The 13,135-nt window shown below is 47.9% G+C and overlaps 1 protein-coding gene across 7 annotated transcripts in view; it reads left to right on the top strand.

The window, feature by feature from the left end:
• Positions 1–13,135, top strand: part of LOC135917950 (alpha-(1,3)-fucosyltransferase 7-like) — a 171,547-nt gene that overhangs the window by 145,363 nt on the left and 13,049 nt on the right. The window lies entirely within an intron of this gene.

The raw sequence follows: 13,135 nt of genomic DNA on the forward strand, positions 1-13,135 counted from the left end.
TAGGAAAGAGACGACCGTAGAAACACAGAGCGCTCGCTCAACTTGCCCGGCGAGTAATTCAAACAGTCTTGGCAGTCCAAGTATAGCAGAGCAATGTATCAGCCCTTTCTCTCTACTTCCTTACAAAAAAAGAAACTATTTTGCGGACGTGTACCGCCTTTTTTCTAAAATTGTACAGTTATTGATTTATGTTTTCCATTCAGCATAATACTTGCATATAATTAATCAGTCAAAATGGGCCAAAGTGCAAGGCGAGGCAAAATGCGACAGAAATGTCCCGTATGTAAGGGACCCTGGGCCTCCGTGAAGCTGCTGCGACAGCTTTTTGCCCAGTTGGCCCTCCAGTTCCTTTCGTTTCTGGTAAATAAAATTTATTTGATCGATTGATTATTTTTTGTTTCGCAACAGCTATAGCTGTTTTCAATAATTCCCGGAAGATAAAATGGCTGGTCTGAGTGAAAAAATGTGCTCGCATATGTCGGTACGTTACCTCCTGTTTATGACAACAGATGTCATTAAATTTGGTGCACTGAATGTCGAGCTTAACGATTTCTACGTTTTCGCTGATCTTAATGGGAGCTTCCTACTAGTAAAAACCCTTCATTAAACACCCTTCTCTCCCTGTAACCAACTCGCCCACATCAAGCTTCTGCAACTTATTGAAGGCTCGCAGCAACAGGTAATGTGACGCGAGGCAAGGAAGACGGCGCACCGTATGAAAAGTTCAGTTGAGACCCATATTACTATCTTCACTACGAGCGAAAACAGCACAGGTGCTCATGTAAGCTTCCGCCGCGAATCCGAAAACAAAGCTTGGGCCACAGATTTCGTTTCTGCATTGCCTTGAACATTTTTTGTCGTTGTTTTTTTTTACTTCTTATTATTTGCGATACGTTGCTTACCAGAAGAACAGTAAGCGAACTTTAGCAGTCAGTTGTTGGGAAATATTTGGTTAGTTTCGATATTCGAAAAGAAAAACAAGTGAAAAAATAATTTTCGAATTCAAATAGGTAGCGTCTAATATTGAAATCTTATTCAAAACTTCGAATATTCGCCCACGATTATTTATTTATTTACTTATTTCTTTACTGATTTATTTATTTGTTTGTTTCCTTAGATATAACATTTACTCCGTGTAAGTGGTATTACGTGAGGAGTGGGCTTGTGTTACAGAATTTCTGTGATGAAGTCAGCTGGATTTGTGAGTACGACGACGTCAGGTCGGGGATCATTGCAGTGATTGGAGGTACGGAAGAAAAAAAATAAAAGAACGATGGTGTGCGAAACTGCAGGCATGTGGTTAAAAAAGTGGGTTTTTTGTTTTGTTTTTTTTATTTTGAAGCCAACACGCGCCAAAATTAAACGCGCTATGTTTATAAGGCATGCCGCAGAGGGAAACTATGGATTAATTTGGTTAACTGGGGTTTTTATGCGAAGCATATTACGAGGGCTCAACCCAGCTCCTCAGGCGCGGCGGTGACCATGAAATCACGTGACACCGTGACGTCACGACAGAGGAGAAGTGGCTTTGGCTCAACTCTTGCAAGACGGGCTGGGTGGGAATCGAACCAGGGTCTCCGGAGTGTGGGACGGAGACGCTACCACTGAGCCACGAGTACAACGCTTCAAAGCGGTACAAAAGCGCCTCTAGTGAATGCGGTGTTGCCTTAGAAACGCGCTGTTTCTAAGGCGTGCGTCTCTTGCTCAGGCGCACATTTCGTTGCCGCGCCGAACGCTGCTTTGCTCGACGCTCACCGCGTCCAATGCGGGGCGCGTAGTCGCTGCCCTGTAGCCCATTGTCTTACACCCCTTGGCGGGTCGACGGGGACGCTGTCGCGTTCCACTCTTGAAGGCGAAGAAGTAATGCATGAGTTGTTTCTTCGTCTAGCCGAACCAAATATAGCCAAGCAACAGCAGTTCACCAGGCTAAACAGTGGTTCAACAACTAAAATAAAGGCTAGTATGCTTCGCATCCTGGGCTTAACCTTACCTAAGCCACAGCCATTTTTGAACGTGCAACTAAATCTGAGTACACGAGTGTGCTAGTTCTGTGCGAATGGTATATAGAATTATGAAACAGAGAAAACCCGTAGATATCTTCCGTCTAAATTTTAAACTTGAGCAGGTTTGCTTGCGATTTAAGGGCTTTGAAACTGGAGTGAAAAGCGAAATCGGAGTAAATTAACCTTGCTTCGCGGGTCTGATTAAGTCCTGCAGGCCCACGTCGCTGTAGCCCAATGACTATGGCATTGCGCTGCTGAGGTCGAGGTCATGGGTCCAACCCTAGCTGCGACGCGTCGGCGTTTCGACAGGGCGTGAAATGGAAGGGAAAAAAATGCTTGTGTATATAAATTTACTTGGGCGTTAAAGCATCTACAGTTACCTGACAATAGCGTGCCCCGCAAAGAGATCGTGATTTTCGCCTGGATAAAACTACAGACTTTAGGCCACATACTGTAGGCCACCAACAATTGACGGAGGTCCCAAACTGCGCGTGAGTACTGTAGTACTTCAGTGCTACTCCTCTAGCATTCGCGTATATTTGCTTTCTCCTATCGCGAAAGGATGACGCTGGTGTTCGTGATTTGCGGGAAAGACTACCCCTTGGGTCGCGTCGCCGTCCTGTCGGCGGTCGCCTACTCCGCGACGCCGTTGCAGATCATCGTCATTGCGGACAAACGAAGTCGGGGAATGTTGCTCAAGGAGGTGAAACCGACCTTTATTTATTTTCGATATACGGGACGTTTCACGTAAACTTGAGCAAGGATTGGCCTAAGCCAATCGCGTGAGGCAAAACTGAACGCATAGGGAGAGCGCATTTCGAACATCGATCTCCGATCGCAACCCGGTGTGGACGTCACACAAATGAGGTGACGAATTGGCATTTTATGAAAAGTAAAAGAAAGTAACAGCGACACAGCTTTTACGGGCAATGAAGGTACTTGTTTCGACGTTGGCTGCTAGCGTTCTTTTCGGACGTAAAGAAAGCAAAAAAGAGCCACACCTCAAAGCCTGGTTGCTAATACCAATCAAATATTAGTATACGATGGTGCAAAATATCATCGAAGCAGAACTTATACTACGCTGTAGAGAAACTAAAGTTTGAAGTGTCTACAGGCCAGTGTAAGAAATCTTGAGAACTTGTTGCTGGGCGAGTTGGTTGGTATCTAATAAATACATTGCTGCACCAAAAAAAGAAAATAACCACTTGGGAGGGAGAGTCGTTTCGTATTCTCCTTGCCAAGTCTTTATTTTCCTTGTTTGGAGCAACTATGCATTCATAAGAATGCTTGTATTGTTTTTCTCGTGTTTATTCGATCTGATAGTTGCTTTTCGTCATAAGGCCCTGCATAAACTGAATTCTACAGGCAGAATAAAGTGTAGGCTTTGCTTCTCAAAATTAGTCCAGGAACCGGGAAGTGCTCAAGGCTATTTATTGCGACATGCTTACCCCCGGGTTTTATCTTGGCGATTGTGGTACGAAAACCTGAATGTGTTGAGGAGAAAACCATTGAGGTGACTAAATTAAATAAAATATAAATTATGTTTAATCGTTTCTCTCGAAAGCGGTCTCCGCTAACTTCTGGTCTTGCGCTTACTCTGTGTCTCGTGATCATCCTAGTTCGCTACCTGGCCATGAGGGCGTGAAGATGCGCGACCGCTTGCACGTGCGTCATCCCTCGGCCCGCGCGTTCACACCGAGACGCTCGGCGTCTGGAGCGGCGCGGAACCCAGTTCAGCGGCCGCGAGATCCGCCGGAATATAAAACCCCTCAAACTTCGTAAAGTAGTGACACTCCCCTCCTCCGCCTTCACTCCTCCTTGTTTCTCCTCTCTTTCACGCTCCTTCCTCGATCATGGCGCCGCCTACACTGCTCTAGCCTAGCAACGGCGCCAGCATGCGCTCCTCGTCACTCCGTAGACGCTTCTCGAGCAAAAATGGCGCTGATGTATGCCGCAAGGGCCCACGTGATGCTATTCGGCCAATAGCGACGCGGCGTCGGCCTCGGCCAAAGCGCGAGGTGGAGGCGGCATTCTTCAAAGCATGGCACTACTTTACGAAGATTAAGGGGCTTTAGCGGAATAGCCCCTTTCGCTCCGACCGCTCCCGGACCGGGTTTTCCGGCACAGCCGCCGGATTGTCTCACCGCGGACCAATCGGAGCGCGTCTCCAGCAACTCGAAAGATGGTAGTCAAGCCCGACGCCGCGCTCGTCATGTCGCAGTCTTCGAACGCGTCGCGACATCAGAAATGCTCATCGAATTGGTACGTAACCGCCCCGTCCTTCTCGACAAGTACCACGTGAAGCACAAGGACTCAAGCGACTTGACAAAGTGGCGTGACCAAGGTACGCGCGCTCTTGCAGAGCAAGACGAACCCACCAAAGCTGGTGGCGCCCCCTCTTCGGCGAATGCTTCTGCACATCACGCATCACCAGATAGGTGCTTGCCAGCAGGCCTAGCAATGCTGCCTCTTCTTGCTCAAGGATTATTGTCGTTGCAAGCAGCGATGAAGAAGCCAAAATAAAAACACGCGAACTCTACCCGAGCGGATCCTGCTTTGCCCAGGGGGCCCTGCGAAAATGGTGCTAAAAAGCGCCCTCTGCCCTGAACTGGGTAGTACCAAGCTCGGTCTTCGGAAAGCACGTTTACAATATGGACCCGACACTTTCGTTTGTGTTGTACCACGGCTTGCAGCAAATATCGGGTGCCGAAGATTTTTTTTCAGGGGTGGCACGCTGCGTAATAGGAAAGAAATTAGGCAACGCTGAATGCGTGTACGCCGTTTAAGAAATAAGCGGCGAAGTTTTAGCGCGGTATCAATCGCAAGTGAAGCGAGTCCCGTACGAAGTTGAACTTCAGGTAAGGTTTGCACGCTGCTAGATTCAGGCCCACGAAGGCGAGAAATTGCTTGCTATAAATGAATTCACAGCAGCGATAAATAGACATCATGTGTACGGAACTGCTCGAGCGCACGATCGTACGCGCCGCGACGGCAGCGGTCTTTCTACATGCCGCGAAGCGGCGGGCCTCCTACAATCTCTGTTGACTGTATGCAGTTGTAGGCTCGCACATGTTTACATCTGCATTTTCAAGTGACATTCAGCAGCTTCTCTGCCGAGCGGGAAACGAACAGAAGGGCAAGTACCTACCTGAGCTCCGTGCGTTCGCATTGACATTTACATTCTTTTTTTTTATTCTCCGGTCGTCTATGAGTACGTCCGATCGAAATTCAATGGTGCCCTTCCGTCACAACGTACGCATCGGGATTGGTATCGATCGACTGACGGAGCTCCTGGTTTCACGGCTGAAGCATTTTCTTTTCTTGATAAGTTTGCACGAAGCCTCCATGAAGCCAAAACTGTGTGCGTCATCATGATTGGTGGCATAAACATCAGAGTCAAGATACCAGTCGCATATTTTTTTTTAATTGACGCACTCACTGACGCAGAGAGAGCGGAGCTGACCAAGCAGTGTATTGAGAAACTTGCATCAGTGCAGGCTGAAGTTGTCTCTCCTACATTTGACGGTGGGTCGTCGAACATCACAATGGCTAAGCGTTTAGGTGCTCAGCTTCGACCGGACACTCATCAGTTTATCACAAGTTTTGCCAACCCAACTGATAGCACTAAAAACGTTTACATTATCTTAGATGCCTGTCATATGATTAAGCTCATCCGTAACTTGCTGGCAACCGTAAGTCACCTCGGTGACATGGAAGGAAGGCATGTGAAATGGTCTTATGTAGTGGCATTGGGGGCACTGCGACGTGGAGAAGGGTTGCGGCTTGGCGACAAGCTTACGAAGGTCAACGTCCAGCTGGAAAAGCAAAAAATGAAGGTGCGATATCCTGTACAAGCATTGAGTGCCTCAGTTGCCGACGCTTTGGACTTCGTAGAACAGGTGCTCAAGCTGCTACAATTCAAGGTGCCAGCGCAACATCAAAGTTCATTAGAACTTTCGATCACTTGTTCGACATCTTGAACTCCAGGAACCCACTAGCAAGGTCGCATAAAGCACCCCTTCGGAAGCAGAACGACGCCTGCTGGAAGCAGTTCTTTTTCTGAGACCCGAGCATACATAAACGGGCTGAAAGATCCGGCAGGGCGTGCAATTACAGAAGATCTGAAAAAAAAAAACTGGGTTCGTTGGCTTTTTGATATGCATCGCAAGCAACTAAATAATGTTCGACGAGCTTGCTGGCAAGGATCAGCTGAAGTACTTGCTGACGCACAAACTCAGTCAAGATCACGCCCAGAACTTCTTCGGATGCATACGTGGACGAGGAGGACATAACAATCTAACAGCCGCGCAATTTATGACTGCATACAAGCGTCTGTTGGTTCAGACGGAAGTAACGTCTTCCAGTTCTGGAAACTGCTTCCAGGATATGATCTTGCATGCAGCCACTACAGTAGCCATGGCAGATGCAATAAGCCCGCTCACTGACCTGCGCAGGTCATCAATTCTACAGCCCGATGACCACAATTACACACATCGCATTAACTGGCCCGAAAGCCTCTCTGCAGTTGTCGATGCCGTGGTGCCACACATAGCAGGCTTCATTGTTCGGAAAGTTCGTACAACAACATGTGAGCATTGCATCACCGCCCTACATTCAGATGAGCTGACACCTTTAAGCAAAAGAGCCGAGGAGGACTTATTTCACCGTCACAAGACGTCATTGGCCTGTGTGAAGCAGTTGAGAAGGGACTGCGACGGCTACAGGCTGAATGTGATACCATCGCAACGGTGAAGTCAAGGGCAAAGCATCTCATCTTGGAAGTCCTGGGGGTTTCCTTAGAGAAAAAGTGGTTTCAGAAATTGGAGCAGCACATCTTTAAGTTCGATCCGCTTGATAATCACATCTACAATTTGAGCAGAAAAATCGCAGAATACATGAAAGTGAGGATGCACCACATGACGAAGGGACGAAACCGAGAACGGATCAAGAATGAAGTGAAGCCACTTCCGTCAAGTTCGACTATCTTCATTCACCTGTAGAGTACCTGTCACGACGTTTATGCGCTTGCATTAAACTTCTCTCCATAATATTCGTGGAGGTGAATTGCTTTCTACACGCCACTTGGCAGCTGACAGATGTAAAATAAACGTTTACGGCCAGGACTGCCTGTTTTCATTGCTTTGCAAACGCGATAACTTCATAGGCAGCTCGAAGAAGCATGAATGCGGCTGCGCTCGGCTCCTTTCTGCCACTGACAAGATGGCCGCCGCGCGCTCAGCGCGGTTTCACTGTCCCCAATAGGCACGTACAGGCGGCTCCCACTCCAGGAAATTCTGTATATCCTCCTTGGTACTAGAATAGGGGCAGTGTGTTCAGGAAGCGCTCTCCGCTGAGGCGCTTCGTGTAGATAGCACGAGATGGCGCATTTATGAAAACTCAAAGGGAAGCTCATTAGTTTTCGAAGCGGGATCGGGATGCCTTAGAACACGCACCTATAAAGTGTGACATAAGAAGGTAGAAGAAGCATGTGCTTGTTGCGGTAAAGCTAGGGAAACGACGGAGCGTATTTTACTAGAATGTGAAGACGTCTACCCAGCGGTCGATTTAGGCACCACTGGCCTCCTTGAAGCTCTTGGGTTCAGCGGGAGCAGTGGTAAAGCAAACATGTCCGCAATAGGCATTAGTAAGAGGCGATTGGAGGATTGGTGGAAGAAAAGTAGGGAAACGACAAAAGACGGAGACGTACAAAAGCACAGTTCGCAATAGGGTATCAGAAAATTTGTACGTGGTAGTTCATAGTGTGTTTTTTTTTCTCATTGGTTAACCTAGGTAGGACATTAGGCAGTGTAATAGCAAGAGCTTGGTGGCGCAACCCACCGCCCCGTTCCAAAGGGGACGCTCATAACATCCATCCATCCATGTACGGAACGGACGGATGTTGATATTTTGATAATCATTTTCTGTCACAGTCAAATAAGGCGTGCAAATGCTCGGCGGATGTTAAAATGCATCCCCGAAGCTCACGTCATATAAGAGATGAAATATATGTGCACTCCTAGCGCCTCTCAACGCTCATTAGACAGATTTATTAACCTGACAGCAAAGGTTTTGCAGACACCAAAGCAGTGCGTAAATCCGTTAAACTTGTTTTGAGCCACGCTGCCACGTGACCAGAAATTATCCGGACGGAATACTTGGCTGGAAAGAACGCTGTATTAAAAGACATCGAGTTGATTGAAACCAACTCTGATTCCAGGTGCACACATTTTCTTTTGCTGTTCGCATTTATAAAAAAGCATCCGCGGCATTCGCCACCCAACGTCAAGCGCTTAGTTCATCAGCCGCTGTTGTAGAAGAGAAGGCAAAACAATATGTACGTACATAGCCCAAAGCGATAGAGCTTCCCTGCTTGGCATTTGCGTTCTTTCGCGATGAATATTTGTCCCTCGTTCTTTCATTCTCTTTCGCGAACCCACCCCCCAACTACATTTGCACAGTTTATTCGTGATTTTTTTTTTATTTAGATCATGAAGTGCTCCCGAACGTCAGGCTCATGTGCGAGTGTGAGACCCACCGACATCCTACATTTCTGTGAAAGGAATAAAGCAGGTAGAAAAGACGCCAAGTAAAAGGGATCACTGCTAAACTCCACAGAATATGCCAAAACACAAAAACAGTGCGAGGTCATTCCATCTCAGGCAATGGAGACCTACAGCGGAATTTATATGCGCAAATAAATTTCTCAATTCATTTCTTAATGATATTCAAAAAGCTAGCTTTTTGAATGCAGCAGAAAAACTTGTGCATTCAGATAAAAAAAAAGACAAAGAAGGGTGAGCATACATATGTTGCACCAGCCTGCTAAGAACAGTATAGCTAACTTTGAAGTGCAATTTCTTTTTTCGTCGTGCTTCTCTTCACTGATTATCTTTAACGTAAAAGTGCAGCCTTGTTAGGACATGAAAACGCACAACTCCTCATGTGAAATCATTAGCATGTAATTTGCAGCCTATGGCATAGCCAAATTTAAAGCTTTCACTAGAACCATGACTTTAAATAGGCTGTTGCTGCAAAGCTCCTTTTAACTGAAGAGGGTTTTAAGTATACTCTCTCAAGTTTCTTTAGTACTTCAAGAAGCAAGCAACTTGGAGGGATACAGCAATCCTCCCCTGTCATAAATATCGTGAACTTTGAGACTCTGCTACTGACACTAGAGTTCTGCAAAAGAAAAGAGCGGCAGTCCTGACATTTGCTGCGAGCAACAAATTTCTACGCGACAAACCCTGCCATATATAATGGATGAGGCGGTCATCGCTCCTTTTCTCCACATAAGCCCGGTGCTCTGCCGGAGTACTGTTTAACCTTCGCTCTCCCAGCGTCAGATTTCCAGCCTCATCAAGTGACGCAGCATCCCCTTCCTTTTCAGAATTATCAGGTGAGTGAAGTAGCAATACCAAATCTTTACTGACCTCTGTGTTCCCTGTTTGCATTGCCTTCGCCAAGTTATAAAAAGACAGGCAATTCACAACAATAAAAAATTTAGACGGCGTTGGCTGATCGTTGGATCCGCACCACTACCTCACAAGAAGTTATCCAACTTATATTGGCTTAGTCTAAATGTCAATACGTATTTAAAACCCTCTCCTTGCAAATATTCTAACAGAGCCAAAGTGCTGTACAATGTCACAGCCCGTCTGCCGTCGGCAGGCTCAGAAAGCCCCAAAGGCCATTGGCATATGACTCCCAACGAGCCAGACACTCGAAGAATTCCTTTCAGAGTCCTTCAGAGCAAGCACGCTGCAACTGACCGCATTACACGGAGAACGCGTACGTACAGCGCGCGCGACTGCAGCGCCGCCGCATACATCCGGGACCTGCCTACGCTCCGGGCTTCAAAGCAGTGCGTGGCGCGGTCCGCCGTTTCAACACACTGCCCCTGTTCTGGTGCACTGTAGTGTTGTGTCGCGGGAACGTCCGGGATATCCCGCGCTTGCTTCGAGGTTAGCGTCCTACACGGCAGATGGCCCTGTATCGGGTTCCGGCGGCGCGGTGAGCAAGCAGTGTGGCGGCCAGCGCGAATTTCGGCGGCAGGAGAATTCCGTTCGCTGTAGACGCCGCATTCCGCAGTGTGAACGTTCCATGGGGTGGCAGGGCGACTGCTATCCAGAAATGCGCCTCGCAGGCCTTGCAGCTCCCGGTAAGTCGCATCAATTTTTTTTTTCACCGGAGTTGTTAAAGGACCCCTCGCCAGGCTCCATTCATTGCAAATTTTGATTAAGCACACTGGAAGTTGTAAGTCGCCGTCGAGGCATTGTTTCACCGAAAAAAATTTTTTAATCGTTACATTTTTTTAGGATGTAGAAGAAGTTGAACTGTCCTGTTACCATGGCCGCCAGGAAGGGAGCGTCACTGTCAACAGTCACACTATATGGTCCCGATGTCTTCCTTGGCTCAAAAATAGCGTCCTCAAAGGCCGTTACCTACGTCTGTTCTAGGAACCCGGTGTAGAAGAGCGTGTCACATTTGCGTAAGGAACCCCTTCATTCTTTTTTTTTTGTACGTCTTTTTGCGGCGCGACGCAATAACAGTGGTGGCATTGCGCGTTCCGCCTTGCATGATTAACCGAAGTCACGTGCCGTGGTCAGTGACGTTGGAAGCACTGGGTCTTGCGCGGAGGCATCTGTGCGTGTGACCTTGACTCTCTCGCTGGGAGCGCGGCTCCCTCGTGAGTAAGGGGAACGCGGTCTTCTGTTTGAAATTTCGATCGTTTTTTTCGCGCCACGCCGCAGTTTCACATACTTTGACGCATGAAACTGCTTAGACCAAAAGTTCAATGTCGCGCAATGTTTCTTGGCACCACACCGCTTAAGACTCACACACACTAAACCAACTGGACACCGATTTCAGTCTGCCGACTGTCGGCGAGTGCGTTTTTTTCTCTCGTGTCAGCGCCGACACGAGCGCCTGCAGCGGCGGCGGCGACAGCAGCCAACAGTAAACCCCTCAAACATCGTAAAGTAGTGACAAACTCCTCCTCCGCCTTCGGTCATCCTCGTTTCTCCTCTCTTACACGCTCACTCCTCGACCGTGGCGCCGTCTACACCACTCGAACGTAGCAACGGCGCCAACATTAGCTCCTCGCCACGCCGTAGACCATGGAGGAAGGAAACCGCCGTAGACGCTTCTCGAGCGAAAATGGCGCTGAAGCAAGGGAGATGTATCGGACTTGCTGGAGTGGAGGGGGCGCTTATCAAGTGAAGCCGGCCGCCGCCATCTTCTCAGTGGCTGAAAGCGCAGTCGAATCCGGCTCGCGCTGGTGCTTTCGTGCGTTGCTTTGGAGTGCAAGTTGACGATATAGGCATGTAAACACCATCGGTTTTATAACGGTTGCCCCTTGTGTCGCCTACGGACGTACAAACAGGCTGAAGAAGGGTTGCGGCCTCGCTTTCCACCTGTAAGTACGCGAAAACGTCTCGGTTCAGGCTTGAGCCATTACGAGTACATTACTGGTGGGCGCTAACTGATGGCTATGAGCGTGCAGCAAATATGAGTCCTGATATTTTCGACAGGTTTCCAAAAGATCCCTAACGGGGGATTCTGTGGGAGCGGGCCTTTCGCCGTGAAAGTTGGCATGCGAAAGATGGAGATCGCCTGTGCTCTGTACACTTCTTGCCAGAGTGCTTTGACCGCACCGGGCAAACAACCAGACTACGGGCGGGAAGTGTGCCTTCCGTGTTTCCTGCGTTCCCGCAGCATCTACAGAAGCCTGTGAGTATTACTGCAGAATGTCATACCATGACACGCGCTCGGAAAAATGATTTGCCTCAAGTGATATGTATTCTTAGTATCAGTGCGGCACCGAAATCGAGAGTCGACGAAGGGCCTTGTCGGATAGGTACATTGAAGTAAAGGAAACAAAACGTCTCGATGTCGACAGTGTTCTCGTTCTTTTTTTTTTTTTCATATAGTGCTGCGTCGTGTTCGTGGAAAAAGGTGTGCCATGAGCGCGGTTTTTCTGCTTCGTTTCGTTGAAAAGAAGTGTTCCTGATTGCGTGATAACAGTCAAGCCGGATATAAATATGCAATTAATGCCCTGTCCGCCTGCAAGAATGAAAACAGTCTGTACCGTGTCCCCTCTGCTCGCGTAGGACAGCTCCCTCACACTGGAAGTTGCTTGGTCAGGCGAAAGCTTTAGGTGCTCAGACGTCCCAGCGCTAAGTTTGTGGTGTAGCCAATAAACTACATTTGGTTTATTAGCAATTGAATGTATTATCTAACATGAAACAACCAAAATATATGGCGTCCATTTCAGGTAAAGAGGAAGCGTCCAGAACGCAAGCACCAAGACTGCCCAGCCAGTACTGACCATCTGAGCGAAGTGCCTGAAGTTGTGGACCCATCTGTGTCTTCACCAACCACATTATGGTACAGGGACAAAGTCAGTGCCTCTTAAGAAGAGATAACGCAGTTGAAGAAAAAAATTAAGACTTTGCAGCAAACGAAGCGAACGCTTGCGAAGAGAAATGAGACAGCACAAGAAGTCATCAAAGAAATCAGAGAACGAAAACTCATCTCAGAAGAAGGCTCGCACGTGTTTATATCTGGGGCGCTATAACGTAAAACTATTCCAACATTTCTATTCCAATTCTGCAATCAACCCACCGCGATTGGTTAACAACTTTTTTGGACCACCCCCACTTCACTTGTCTCTCACGCGACATCACGAAAACCGCGATAGCTCCCCATCTGATATGACGTGTATACACTGACTATGCATGATTTGACCGAGCAAAACAAAAATAGTTATTTCTGATTCGACGCCTTTTTGCCATTAGCCCTCGGCTATAGGTCAAAAGTTTTCGGCTGCACCCACTTCACCAGCCTCTCACAGGACGTCACAAAACCGCAAAAACTTACCACATCAAAGTGACGCATACGCGTTAAAGACGCATTAATATGCCGAACAAAAGTGAATTTTTCTCTGAATAGCCGCAGGCTGTCCCGTTCCGAAAGGAATAAAAGATGGCTGCCGCCGATCGCTCAGGCACTGGCTACTCGCCCCTGCCGGAGAGCATGCGTTTATTTGCGTGTAATACAACTTTCTGCGTGGCCGTGTAACGTTTCGAGAATTTTCAGCACGTTAACGACCTCGTTCTGCCAACTCATCTTTG

Source organism: Dermacentor albipictus, chromosome 9 (assembly GCF_038994185.2).
Source record: "Dermacentor albipictus isolate Rhodes 1998 colony chromosome 9, USDA_Dalb.pri_finalv2, whole genome shotgun sequence".
Classification (NCBI taxonomy): domain Eukaryota; kingdom Metazoa; phylum Arthropoda; class Arachnida; order Ixodida; family Ixodidae; genus Dermacentor; species Dermacentor albipictus.